The sequence below is a fragment of the Peromyscus californicus genome, unplaced genomic scaffold (genome assembly GCF_007827085.1).
Source record: "Peromyscus californicus insignis strain IS unplaced genomic scaffold, ASM782708v3 Scaffold_9__1_contigs__length_137607984, whole genome shotgun sequence".
NCBI lineage: Eukaryota > Metazoa > Chordata > Mammalia > Rodentia > Cricetidae > Peromyscus > Peromyscus californicus.
In genome coordinates, this window is record NW_026294617.1 from 43912623 (window position 1) to 43927212 (window position 14590).

General features: G+C 43.5%; 1 pseudogene; it reads left to right on the plus strand.

The window, feature by feature from the left end:
- Window positions 1-1438: 1438 nt before the first annotated feature.
- LOC128106575 (4-trimethylaminobutyraldehyde dehydrogenase-like) lies at window positions 1439-2333 on the plus strand (annotated as a pseudogene).
- Window positions 2334-14590: the final 12257 nt, after the last annotated feature.

Consider the following 14590-nt stretch of genomic DNA (forward strand, 5'->3'; position numbering starts at 1 on the left):
AAAAAACATGGCATGTGCTTTGTAGATTGTTAGATACTTATGTATGTATGATTTCTCACAACTGGAAAGTAGGAATCATCCTCATTTTTCACAGCTTTATTTCACAAAAAATAAAAGCCAGAGGGGGTCAAGTGAATAGAGTTAGTGGAACCAGGAGTTGCGCCTCAGCTCCTTTGCAAGGCTATAGTCATATAGAGCTGGTGTGATAGTTAATTTTATGCCAACTTGGCACAGACTAGTCATCAGAGAGGAGGGAACCTCCATAAGATTGGGCTATAGACAAACATGTAGAGCACTTTCTTAGTGATTCACGTGCCAGGGCCCAGCCCATTGTGGGTAGTGCCACCCCTGGGCATATGGTCCCGGGTTCTATACAAAAGAAAACTGAGCAAGACATGAGGAGGAAGCCAGTAAGCAGTACTTCTCTGTGACTTCTACATCAGCTCCTGTCTCCAGATTCCCAGCCTTTTGGAGTTCCTGTCCTGACTTCTTTCAGTGATGGGATATGCTTCCTTCAGTGATGGAATATGGATGTGGAAGCATGAGCCAAATAGAACCTTTCCCCAAACTGCTCTTGGTCATGATGTTTTATCAAGCTAAGACACTTGTGAATCATCTCTCCCAAAGCCCCTTGGTTTTCTCTTGGCTTTTCATCTTTAGTCTTAAGAACACTGGTTGCAGTGTTCTGTTCTGAAAGCATGTCTTAGTCAGTGCTCTATTGCTGTGAAGAGACACCATGGACCTAGCAGCTCTTATAAAAGAAAGCATTTAACTGGGCCTGGCTTACATTTCAATGGTCTAGTCCACTGTCAGCATGGCAGGAAGCGTGGCGGCATGCAGGCAGATATGGTGCTGGAGGAACTGAGACTTCTTTATCTGGATCCTCAGGCAACAGGAAGAGAAAGATACTGGGCCTGACTTGAGCATTTGAAACTGCCACTCACACTGACACACTTCCTCCAACAAGGCTGCACCTAGGCCAACAAGGCCTAATTCCTCTCAAGCAGCACCACTCCCTAATGACCAAGCATTCAAATATATGAGCCTATGGGGCCATTTCTATTCAAACCACCACATAGCAGTAGTCATTTTAGTAGAAAAGAGTAATGGGGTTGGGTCACTTATACAAGCAAGAGAAAATAATAATACTATTTGTAGTTTTTAGCAATTTTACTTTATAGATCTAAGAGCCATCTGATAGCTACACAAAATATGTAGGTATGGTTTGTTTTCAATAGATTCTCATGATTCATTAATCACAGATCCCTCTCTTCAAACCATTTTGTTCTCAATATCTCAGGTCATGTGGTTGACCTCTGCTACTCCTTTTCTTTAAACCTTACACAATGCACAGAATCATCATCATGTAGGGAAACATGGAGAAACAATCCTACACACTTAGGAGAAAAATGTTTTAAGATTGAATAGGGCTGGAGAGATGGTTTGTCAGTTAAGAGTCTTTTGCAGAGGGGGAGCTGCCACAGGGCGATTTCTGTGTCAGCATCCTGATGTGGCCTAAGTCTCCTTCACTGGAAACGTGCCTACTGGCATGAAAATCATGGAGATGTCAGCTAAAGGAATCAAACCCATCACTTCAGAACTTGGAGGCAAATCTCCTCTTATCATCTTCTCAGACTGTAACCTGGAGAACGCTGTGAAGGGGGCATTGGCGGCCAACTTCCTCTCACATGACCAGGTTTGCTGTAATGGCACTAAAGTGTTTGTGCAAAAAGGAATTGTTGATAAATTTGCAAAAGAAGTTGTGGAGCAGACTGAAAAGATAAAAATTGGAGATCCCCCTTCTGGAACATACAAGGATGGGCCCACTCATCAATGGGCCACATCTGGAATGAGTCCTTGGGTTTGTAAAGTCAGCAAGGGAGCAGGGTGCTACCATGCTCTATGGTGGAGAGCTGTATGCACCGACGGATCCTAAATTAAAACATGGATATTACATGACGCCTTGCATTTTAACTAATTGCAGAGATGACATGACCTGTGTGAGAGAAGAGATCTTTGGACCAGTTATGTCCATTTTATCATTTGAAAATGAAGCCGAGGTTCAGGAGTGGGCCAATGATACCACTTACTGACTGGCAGCTGGCGTCTTTACCAGGGATCTCCAACGGGCTCACAGCGTGGCGGCTCAGCTTCTGGCGGGAACATGCTACATTAACAACTACATTGTCAGTCCAGTGGAGTTGCCCTTTGGTGGATATAAGAAGTCAGGATTTGGCAGAGAGAATGGCCGTGTGATGATTGAATACTATTCACAGCTAAAGATGGTGTATGTGGAGATGGGTGATGTGGAGTCACCTTTTGAAATCCAGTGAATCCTGTTCACGTGGCCAGGCTGTGGAATGAGCTGGCTGTCTTGACAACAGTATAACTGAATAGCTTCTTCCATCCAGACTTTGGGTCGTTCAGGATGAGAGAATGGGTCAGTATTGTCCTCTATCTTGAAGTCATCCTTCCCAGTTGCAAACGTGCACAAGTGCCTTTCAGACACTAACCAGGGAACTTGTTCTTCCTACAAGTCCCTATGAGGTCTGTAAACCCCAGTAACACACTGCTCAGAATAGGCAGGCCACAGCTCTGCTTGTACACATCTGTCCCACCAACAATGGCAACTTTCTAGTTTGCTCTAAAGGTGACTTCCTTCTTGGGTTCCTGATGAAAGCTTTTATTTGGAGACGGAAAAGTCTTAATACTTGTGGAAAAAGTAATTCATTGGCATTTAAAAAGCTTTTTTTGTTTGTTTTTGGTTAGCTCAGTGGGTAAGCCTAATGACCTTAGTTCTATCCCCAGGCCCCACATAAAGGTGGTGTGCCCCTCCCCTGTATCATACACATGCATAATAAAATCTTTAAAAAAAAAAAAAGAGTCTCTTGCAGAGGACCCAAATTGGGATCCCAGCTCACAACTGCCTGTATCTCCAGGTCCAGCATATCCAAAACTCCTGGCCTCAGAGGGCACTTGCACTTATGTGCATATGCCTTCATGCACATATACACATAATTAAAAATAACAAAAAATGAATCTTTAAGATTTAACAATTGAACATATTTTATTTATCTGTTTCCTTATTAAAACTTTTCTGTCCAGCCTGCTACCTCCCAAATAACCACATGGAGACTTCTTATTTATTTATGAAAACTTGGCTGATAGCTTAGGCTTGTTTCTAACTAGTTCTTATAACTTAAGTTAACCCATATATTTTAATCTACATTCTTTTGTGTGGCTTGGTTGCCTTTACTTTGCAAAGCCCATGCTACTTGCTCTTGTCCCTGGCATCTCCTCGAGATTCCACCCTTCTTCTTCCCAGCATTCTCTCTGCCCGAAAACTCTGCCTAGCTATCAGCTGTTCGGCTTTTTATTAAACCAATCACAGTGAATTTGTCTTCACACAGTGTAAAGTATGGTGATATTTTACTTGTGCTGAAATGTGATTTTATTTGTATGTTAATAAATAAAAGTGCCTGGGGGTCAGAGCTAATAGCAAGCCATAGCAGAAGCCGGGCGGTGGTGGTACACACCTTTAATCCTGATCACATGACAGGCAGATATCTGTGTGTTCAAGGATACAGCCAGGATGGAGACACATGCCTTTAATCTCAATACCAACCATAGAAACATGGAGGTCTGTAAAGACAGGCAGTGATGAGGAGGTCATGTGGTTGGGTTTACAACCAATGAGAAGGCAGAACAGAAAGTCAGTGAAAGGACAGACACACAGGAAGTAGGTCTCTTTCTCAGGAAGGACGGCAGCGGCAGGAAGGGTAAGAAGGTGGTTTTAGCTCTTAGCTACTGCTCTGACCTCTTGGGCTTTTAACTCTGCATTTGGCTCTGTGTTTCTTATTTAATAAGACCGTTACATCTACAGTAAAGGAATATTCCACAACATAAAACAGTTGTCAAAACCCTGTATCTTCACACTTATGGTCTCCTTTAAATGCTGGTAAGAGATCTTGAAGATTTCAGCTTCTGCTCTGTTTTTCATTTGTAGCCCAGGCTGTCCTCAAACTCACCAACTACCTGAGGAAAACCTTAAGCTCATGATCATTCAACCTCCACCTCCCAAGAACCAAGACTAAAAGTAGGTGCTACCACACCCAGCTGGCTCAAGAATTTCTTTGTCTGAACTGAATGAATCACAATACAATTGCAAGTGATACAACTTTTGGGGGGAGTGATTCCTTTGCAAATAAGTAGAAGTGTTCAAATGTGGCAGTGTGCAGGTTCTTCTTGCTATTCATTTTAAGGAAAAGCTTCTCTCTGGTTTGTGATCTTGTACTGCTGCTGTACACACACACACACACACACACACACACACACACACACACACACGCACGCACGCACGTGCGCGCGCGCACACACACGCACGCACGCACGCACGCGCACACACACACATGCACATCCACTACTATTGTTACTACTATCACCGGTTCTAGTACATTTACTATGGATGTCTTTCAATAGTTTGTTCCCTGGGAGATGATAAGACTTACATTGTGGAAGGGAAAGACCATAGGATCTTTGCTAGAGTTCTAGAATATTTCTTGTAGAAATAATTTTAGCGAACATTTGTCCAGACTTCATTTTATAGATGAAAAACAGAGACAGTTAAGTTGCCAAGGACATACAACTAGATGATTGCAGAAACAGCATTGAATCCATTTCTTTTAATCCTCAGGTTGAGTTGTGGTGAGTGCATCAGAGAGTGAAAGCCTGAAAATAAACATAGAAGAGATGCCAGTTGAACAAGCTGCTCTTCATCATCAACTCCCTCAGTTTACTTATTGATACTTTAGTTGAAGCTTATAGCTTAGACTTTTCTGTACCCATTACCTAACTTTAGAGTTTCCTTATCCTTTCCTGAATCTGGTTATTGAGTATCTTAATGCTGCTTCCTACTAGGAAAACCTATTAAAAACCTGGTCGAAAGTAAAAGGAAGTTATTGGGAGACGGATTGCTTAACAAAAATGGTTGCCAACAGGAATGGAAATAGTAATGGAAAAGAGGTTTTTAAGACATAAGTAATGTTGGGGGCTAGCAAAATGGCCTAGCAGGTAAAGGCGTTTACTGTCAAGCCTGAAAACCTGTGTTCAATCTCCTGATTTCCCATAGTGGAAGGAGAGACCTTACTTCTGTAAGTCATACCTCCACACAAACTCTGTGTCACATGCACCCGAAGCCACATATCCACATTGCATAAATGTAATTAAAAGAAATAGTGTTAGTTGGCAGAACAAGAGCTTAGTGGGCAGGGTGATTCTCGGCCTCGAAACAGGAACCGTCTAGCTACTAACTCTTCAGCTACCCATGTATGAAGTCAAGCTTAAGAGTTACGGTAACACTGAGAACTATCATTGGAGGATTTCCCTTTAAACCAATAGGACAGGTGAGATGGCTCAGCAGTTAAGAGTGATTACCACTTGTCTTAGTTACCTTTCTACTGTCCCAAAGAGACACAATGACCAAGGCAACTTGAAAGGAAAGACTTGAATTGAGGTTATAGTTCCAGAGGGTGAGTCCATGACCATCATGGTAGGGAGCATGGCAACAGGCAGGCATGGACTTGTAGCTGACAGTTCATATCTTATTTCCAAACTCAAGGAAGAGTTAGAATTAACTGGAAACCTCAAAGCTCACTCTCTGTGACACACAACTTTTTTGACAAGGCCACACCTCCTAATTCTTTCCAACTGTTCCACAAACTGGGAATCAAGCCTTCAAATACATGAGCCCCTGGTGGGGGCATTCTCATTCACACCACCACACTGCTCTAACAGAGGACCTGGGTTTGATTCCCAGTACCCACTAGGCAGCTCACAACCATCTATAACCCATAGTACTTGGTACCCTCTTTTGACCTCAAGGGCACCAGGCACACATAGACATACAGGCAAAACACCCATACATATGCAAAACCAATTAAACCTGTCAAAAAACAAAGTTGTTTGTTATGTTTAGTGTGTGTGTGTGTGTGTGTGTGTGTGTGTGTGTGTGTGTGTGTGTGTGTTTGAGCATGAGTACATGTGTGGAGGTCAGAGGACAACTTGCAGGTACAGTTATCCACTGAGCATCTCACTGGCCCATGTAGTTGGATACAGGGCTTTCAACAGCTTTGTGAGCTGAATTAAGCACTGTATAGTGTTAAGAAAAACAAACCAGAGGTTCAAAATTTGAAAGCCTTACTGAGAATGGACTCAAATCTAGGTTTTCCAATCCCATAAATTCCACATGCTTTTCACTTCGCCACTTGTCTCCCGAAAAAAAAAAAAAAGCCCAACGGCTGGATGTCACAGTATTACAAATTGTAGGAATTGAGCTAAACCTGTGAAGGTCAAGTCAATGTTATCCTAAGATGCTGTTTCCTAGGTGATGTGACAGGTGGGGTGTGAATATGAGGCTCAGTCATGCCGACTGGATAGAACTTGACTGGCTTTAGATGGTTTAACTTTGATAGTATACAACCGTTTCTTTTAGGTTTATGAAATGTTTCTCTTACAGGAATACACGCGGTCCCTGACTGATTAATGAGAAAGCTGATATCCATGTGAAAATCAGCTACCAATCACAAAACCTGAAGAGGCCTCCCTCAGGTCCTGTGCTCCACAGGGCCTGGAAGTGCAGAGCTGAGCAAGTGTCCTCTGCTGATAGCCCAGATCCATCCCACACTGTGCTCCCCAAACAAAACAAGAAAGAAGGGAGGGGCCTGAATTACATAGGAAATGTAATCTTTCCAAACAGAAGTCACTTTCCCTTTGGGCAGAGAAAATGAGGCAGGAGACCTCAGGAGTGACATGTCTAACCTACTATAACTTAGGGAAGGTCGTATGACTTAAAACAGGTGAAACCCTTAAGCCTGATACAGAGTTAGCATTTGATTGATGGAAGCTGTTTTAATTAGAACTCCGCAGGCTCCTTTCTAGTTCCAGCTTCTTTGTTGATTGTGTGACTGGAGCAAGAGCACACATCTGTCTTGTTCACTGCTGAATGAGTGCAGTGACCAAGATTAGTGCCTTGCATATACCTGCAATAGAATTGCACTAATAATTTGCTATTCTATCGCAGGTAATGATCTAATCCTAAGATCTCAGTGACACTTAAGTTGCTTATATGCTCCAGTCATCTAGCCCACAATCCAGTACATCTCTTGAGAGTTTGGGTCCTAAAATCAGACAAAAACATTTGCAGCCACATTAACAGTTAGTGCTACATATCGAATTCCAATATTCGAAAAGGTCAGTTCACTTAGAACAGCAACACGTGTATAATTCTCCAATAATGTTAGTGCTAATTAATTTTTCTCTTTCTCCACATATGCTGGTCAGTTTTGTTAACAGTGACAGCACTTTTTCCTTTCCTTTGCCCGTCTCTGTGGACTCCGTGTCCACAGCAATGCTACACTAAGGTCTTTTACTGTGAAATTTTAGGGAACAAGTTTAGTGTTGCCATGCATTCTCATTGTTTGGGAAAACAAGCTCTGTCTCACCTACAAGCAAAGCCTCTCCCCAGTTCTTACTACACCAGGGCAGAGAAAACAGTCTCAGACTGTCATATGGGTGGGACCCAAGGCTCACCAGTTGCACTTTTGAAGGTGCCTTTGTATGGCATCATCACATCAAAGAGTTGGTCCCTATAATCATAGCACCTACCATCCCACAGCCAGCCAGCAGAAGACAGCAGGCAAAAAAGTAGACTGCAGAAGGTTTTCATTAGAAAATACAAAGACTTACACCGGATGACAAAAATGAATAGGCTGAAGACACACATATTGCTAAAACCATGTAAGTAAAAAAAGACAGTACAAAAAAAAAATCCAAGTAAGTTCTAAAGGCACAATGAGAACTATTTCATTGGGGGATGACTTCAGCGACTCTCAAATGAAGGTTTCTACAAGACTCAGAAGTCCATTGTGTCCCCCTGCTTCAGTCTGGAATCTAAAAGACTCTCTACTTAGTGTCGGACTTGTTTTCCTGTTAAACAGGAACTGGAATCTGAACTTTGCTCTCCAAAAGCCAAAGGCCAACTAATTTAGGAGGAGACTCTCAAAATCAATGATGGTTTCTTCTACTTTCATTAGTTCTGTCTACGGTGATTAAAGGATCTGATTTCCAGATAAGCAACCATCCTGATGGCCATTTTTGCAAATCGCATTAATTTCGATACTCAGATCTGAGCACTGGCGGCATTCCTAAGGCAAGTCTGGATTCATGCAGCATTCCAGCCTTGAATGCTTTTCAAGTTTCCAGCAGAATCCTGTCCAGATGAATGATGACACCTTTAGTGTGGTAGCCTCAAGGTGTGGAAGTTGTTTCCTATGGCCTAGGTACAGCCCAGCCCCTCCACTTGCTGAAACATCTGCAAATACTTTGTTCATTTCAGAGACATCTGACCACAGAGAGGCTGCCATCTGGACCACTTCCTTTTTCCTTATTGTTCACTTAAAGCATGAATGATCTGGGCAGGCACTCATCGGGAGAGAAACAGGGAAGGCACAGAAGTTATTTTTGAATGGTTTCCTCTCCCGTTTATTAACTGATTCACTCAAACCATGATCACTCACTGGGTGGTACTAGGAAAGCAACAGTCTCTGCCCTTCGAACAAGGAACAACCTATTGCAGGTTGTATATGTCTCAACATGACGAATTGTAATTTATATGCTCATAGTAATAAATCATACTTAAAAGCATCTTTTATGTATGGAGTCCTACAATTGCTTTAATTCCTCTATATCTCTTAGTTTTGTTAGCCACAGGGCTTATGGAATGTTTCACTCAAACTCTTCATCGTGTTTCACATTTTTAGAGCTATACAACATTGAAAGCAACATTCTATAAAAGCTTTTGTTAAATAATAATCATTAACCTTTAAAATTCCAGAGGAGCCGGGTGGTGGTGGTGGTGGTGGTGGTGGTGCACGCCTTTAATCCCAGCAGAAGCAGGTGGATCTCTATGAGTTCAAGGCCAGCCTGGGTTACAGAGTGAGTTCCAGGAAAGGCGCAAAGCTACGCAGAGAAACCCTGTCTTGAAAAAAAACAAAACAAAACAAAAAAATTCCAGAGGAAATCAGGAGTAGTGACTTGTACCTGTAATATCAATCCTGTGGAGGCTGAAGCAGAGGAACTGCCAGGAATTCAAGGCTTGAGGATGTAGCAAGACCTAGTTCAAAAGGCAGGGATGGGAGGCGAGTTCTGGAGAGACGGTTTAGTGGTGAAGTAAGAGCTTTTTGCTGCAGCAGAGGACCAGGGTTTGGTTTCTAGCACCATCATTGTGGTCTACAACTCAGTTCCAGGTAGATCTGATGCCCTCTTCTGGTCTCTGTGAGCACTAGGCGTGCACATGGTACACATACACACAAGCACACAAACACTCATACATATAAAATCAATCTTAAAAATTAAAATACATTTGAAAGAATCTCTTAGGAATCTTTGCTTGTTAAGTAAAAGGTGAATTGTGTAGTGCAGAAATCAAATCCCTTCATATGCTTTATTTGCTCTAGGCCTAAATGTTAAATTACAAGACTGGGTACTTAATTACCATTGGGAACTATTTTTTTTTAAAGGTGTTAATTCAGCTGGATAATTTTATGCTCTTACATGACATTAATTCCGCATATTTTATATATTTATATATTTATATTATGCACATATTTTAATAAGTTACATAGTAACTCTTCTTTTATGATAATTAAATCATACAAAAATCAAATTAACTCTGTTCCTGGAGTTGTTAAGCAGTAAATTAAACTCTCAAAGAAGTAGGAGATTTAAGGTGCGTTCAAGGTGTGGCCCATCCAGAAAAGATTTCAATCCTACACGGTCCTGTTTGGGCTCATCTACTCCCAAGTCTCTCCTGCAGAAATTTAGACCAATCAGGTCACTCCATCCTGACACAACAGTCTCTGCCATTTGTTGTTTTGGACTATGATGTAATGTCAATAGACTTCAGAAACATCAGCTGCTGGATAAAGAAAATACTTCAAACCCAAGGCTATCCCAAGGGGTCAGCAGGACATATATCTTGAATAGATAGACTCAGCAGACAGCAAATCCTACCTAGGAGTTCAGCCAGAAGATTGAGCCAAACTGACTCTATCACATTCCTCAGTGCGCTGCAAAACTGAGACAATGTTTTGGGAGCCAAGGTTCTTCCAGGCCTTGCCATTGATTTCCTTCTTTTCTTCTTTCTTTTTTTCTTTCCTTTCTTCCTTCCTTCCTCCCTCCCTCCCTTCTTTCTTTCTTTTTTTTTTTTTTTTTTTTTTTAGCTTTCTACTCAATTGTCATGCCTTGGCTGCTCTTCATAACCAGACCTTGGAAGGTGACATCAATCGATTCACAGCTCCACCAGCCTGGGTTCCTGCACATCACCCCGCTCCACCATCTTCAGCACGCATCGAAGCGCAATGCTATTAAATGCAGTTGGGAGCTAACTACATGTCAATTGGCCGAAGGAGCAGATCTCTTCTTGAGGACAAATAGTACTACTACAAGCTTCCTGGGGCCTTTGTTCACGTTAGAGAAAGACACCCCTTTTCAGGAGGAGGAGGAGGAGGCTGTCTTGTCAGCTCCAGCTAGAGATGGAGATCCATCCACTCCAGGTGTCAGCATGCAATCAGTAAAGCGAACAACAATGCAGGTCCCTGGGAAAACGGTCAAATAGCCTCAAAGTGATGGCAGGGGACATGAAGAGAAATGAGGGTAGCTCTGATGAGGGGAAAGACAGAGAATATTGGTTGCTTTTGCCTTATAATATTTTAGATTTGAATTTGAACCCAAAGCATGCTACACGCAATTATACCAGTGAACTAAATCCCAACCCTGCCTTATAATTTTCTAAATGCAAGAGATTGATTAAAGTCTGGTATCTGCTTTCTGATTCCAGTTAAAATCGGCTAACTGCATTATCTGGAGTTTCCGGTCCATTTCAGAAAGCCCCTCTCTGTTGACTGTCGTTTTCTTCTCAAGGATCCTCTACCAGAAGCTTCAGACAAGACAAGGTTTTTACATTTACACAAAGATGTGTCCAAGGCGTTAGTATTCCTAATGTAATTTGCATTTAAATAGAGACTATTTAAACATTAAACAATCCGTTTTGTCTCCCTACTGCACTATGCCCAACTTTAACAATGCCTCACACACACTCAGTCTCAATGGGCTCAATAAATTCCTAATCCTAGATGTTCCAGCATTCAGCAGCAGAATATTATATCTAGAAGGTCTCTTGCCTTCAAGATTGTGTGCATCAAGAAAAGAGTGATCGACAGACTCTGCCAGCTCCGATTGGACCAAGAGAGCCTTCATCCAGTAACTGATGGAAGCAGATGCAGAGATCCACAGCCAAGCACCAGGCCGAGCTCTGGGAGTCCAGTCGAAGAGAGGGAAGAGGGATTCTATGAGCAAGGCAGGGAGGTCAATATCATGATGGGGGAATCTACAGAAACAATTGAACCAAGCTCATAGGAACTCAACAAACTTTAGACCAACAGCTGTGCATGGGATCGAACTTGACCCTCTGCATACGGGAGACAGCTGTGTAGCTGGGTCTGTTTGAGGGGCCCCTGGCAGTGTGATCAGGATCTATCCCTGGTGCATGAGCTGGCTTTCTGGATCCCATTACCTATGGTCGGACACCTTGCTCACCCTTGAGGCAGGGTGGAGGGTCTGGGTCCTGCCTCAACTGAATGTACCAGGTTTTGCTGTCCCTCAATGGGAGCACTTACCCTTTTGGAGGAGGGGATGAGGAGTGGGTGGGAGGGTGAGGTTAGGTGGGGGTGGGGGGAGCAGGAGGAGGAGGGATGAGAGGGGGATCTGTGGTTGGTATGTAAATGAATAAAATTTTTTTAATTAAAAAAAAGAAAGAGGAAATACACCAAAACAAACAAACAAACGAACAAACAAAAAGAGTGATCAAAAATTAATTTTCTACTAGATAGATTAAAAGTCTCAACTCTTTTAGAAAATAGCACAAATTCAATTAAATAGTATACTATATATAATTACCAATCATATATAACATTATGTTATTAATGTATAGGTATGGTAATACTGGTTACTTCAAACCTCCATTGAACACAATGAGATATTTGTTGAATATTTGTTATGAAGCTTCTATAAGTCAAATATTTTATGTAATGATACAGACTGCCTCTTATACCATATACCAGTACTTATTAAACCCAATACAAATACTATTGTCAACATAGTTTTAAACATTATACTTTTGTAGTTTTTCTTGGTACAGCTTGTAATAATTGAATGTATACCTTCTTCCTACAAACATCTCAAAGTACCTGTGGTAATAGTTGCCCAGCTCCCGCCCTCAGGATGGAATGCTGGGAGTCTTGTTTACACTTTACCAGAATCATAAGAATCCGGACTGGGGAAACACTATCCACTTATTTTAGTACATAGCTGTACTCATCACAGGGTATCCTCTACACATTTATTCATTCAAAATTTTAATTTGATGCCGTGTGCTAAGTACTTATGTTCATCTTTACTGAACACGCGAACATTACAATCTGCAGAAGAGTCTTATGAAATTCAAGGTCACGATTTTTATGGTATTTAATCTTCTACGTAACTGACAGACCTACCCGTGAACTGCTTGTATACTAAGTAAATGAATGAAATTCAAAAATTTGACTGATACACTATTATATGTGTAGATGGTATTCACATGTCTATAACATAAGGCATTCTTGACGTTTTCCTGGCGTAAATGCTAGCGTTTTTAAATGCCTAATTAGAAGTTTCCGCCATGTATTATTGTTGAGCCCGCACAAGATGTTCAAGACCGTGAAAAGCTGAATGTAATGGCCTTCTTGTTAGGAGCTGAAAATTTTTTTCCAGTTCATTGTTCTTTTAAGTAATCCGTTTGTACCCATACTCTTAACTGAATTCATAATTATTTCCCTTGCTAAAGCAGAATTCCAGACTTGAGTGCATAAATTATATTCTCTCTCTCTCTCTCTCTCTCTCTCTCTCTCTCTCTCTCTCTCTCTCTCTCACACACACACACACACACACACACACACACACACACACACACACACACGAAGGACTGCTAAGCGAAAATAATATAAACAAATTAAAGGCCCTTTCAATGACCTTTGATTTCCATAATAGTAGTCTTTGAAGTTACCTACTAGGCACAGTGGATTTCACTGTGTCTAGAAAGCTGCCAATTAGAATCCAGCCTGCTAACCCTGAGTTTTGTGTGGCTTTCTTCTCCACCGCCTCCTCGCCACTCCCTTGGAATAGTTCTTATGCCCCAGCAGGCCCCAGCCTGGAAGGGGCAGGACCACTCCCAGCTCTCGCCACCCGAATCCGGGGGCAGCCGCAGCCACCTGGGCAGAGCCTGCACGGGGTGGGGCGGCGACTGCGTGACTGGCTGCCCTCCCCACCCCGACGCTGTGGTTATGCAAACTGATCTCATCGCTGCTGCTCACGACACGCGCTTCCCATCGCCTGCACGCCTGCACGCGGCTAAAGGAGACGCCTGCCCTTAGGTCTCCGAGCAAGGAGCCAGAGCTGCAGATAAGCCCGACCCGGTAGCCACGACATCCCTCGATTCCTTCCCTCTGTCATCCTTCAAGTATCTCCACCTCGCCCCAAACATCACAAAGACTGAAAACTCCCGGCCCGGTCATTGTGCACTGGTGTCTTAGGCCCCTCCCCCCTCCCCCCCTGCGCGTGCACAGCTGCCACCCTGTCCCAAATCCGTTGGAGCTCCTCCGGGTCTCAGGATCGATCCCTCGGCCCCGTGCTCTCCCTGCTTGCCCCGCCCGCCCTGGTCTTGTTGCAGACCAGTGTGTGCCTTGCAACTTCCGAGCCGGAAACTTCCCGGCCGGCGTCAAGAGCAGGGCACCCCCTCGAGCTAGAGACGGCGTCCGGAATAGGATTCCTCCGCGGATTACGCGGCGCCGTCGGCACGCAAGGCCAGCCCGGGCGGCCAGGAAGCCCCGGGAGCGCACGCGAGCGGCGGCGGGAGGCCAGGGCTTGCGTGACCCGCAGGCTCCCAGCCGCACGCACTTCGTGCTGGGGACACAGGTGCTGCAGGGCGGAGCCCGCCGTCCACATTACAACCCCGGGGCCGCAGGCACGCTATGCTTGTGGGTGGGGGAGCCAGTTCACCGTGTCCCGGTGTTATCGGAACACCGGTAACCTGGGCAGTAAAACCTGCTCAGACCGATGCGTTATGCCAATCGGAAGCTGGAGGTGCTGGGTCAATAAGCAGTGAGCCGCGGAAACTTTCTAAGGAATGGGTTGGGTGCAGAAGCACAGCTCACAAGTGCGAGTCCCGTGACGTGCTGACAAAGGAAGCCAGCAAGGGCAGAGGCGTTGGGACGCAAGTTTTGCTCGCTCTGCGCAAAACCTCATTTCAGAAAACAGTCGTGATCCTTTGCTCTCATCCCTCCCAGGAGAGTTTTTTTTTTTTTCTTTCAATGTTTTATTTTTAAAATCAAAGCTGCCTGATCGCACTGGTGCACTAACTGTAGAGACCTCTTTATTGTGATGACTCAAAAGCCCAGAGGAAATTAAAAAGGGGATCCAACAGGTTTTAAGGCTACTGAAT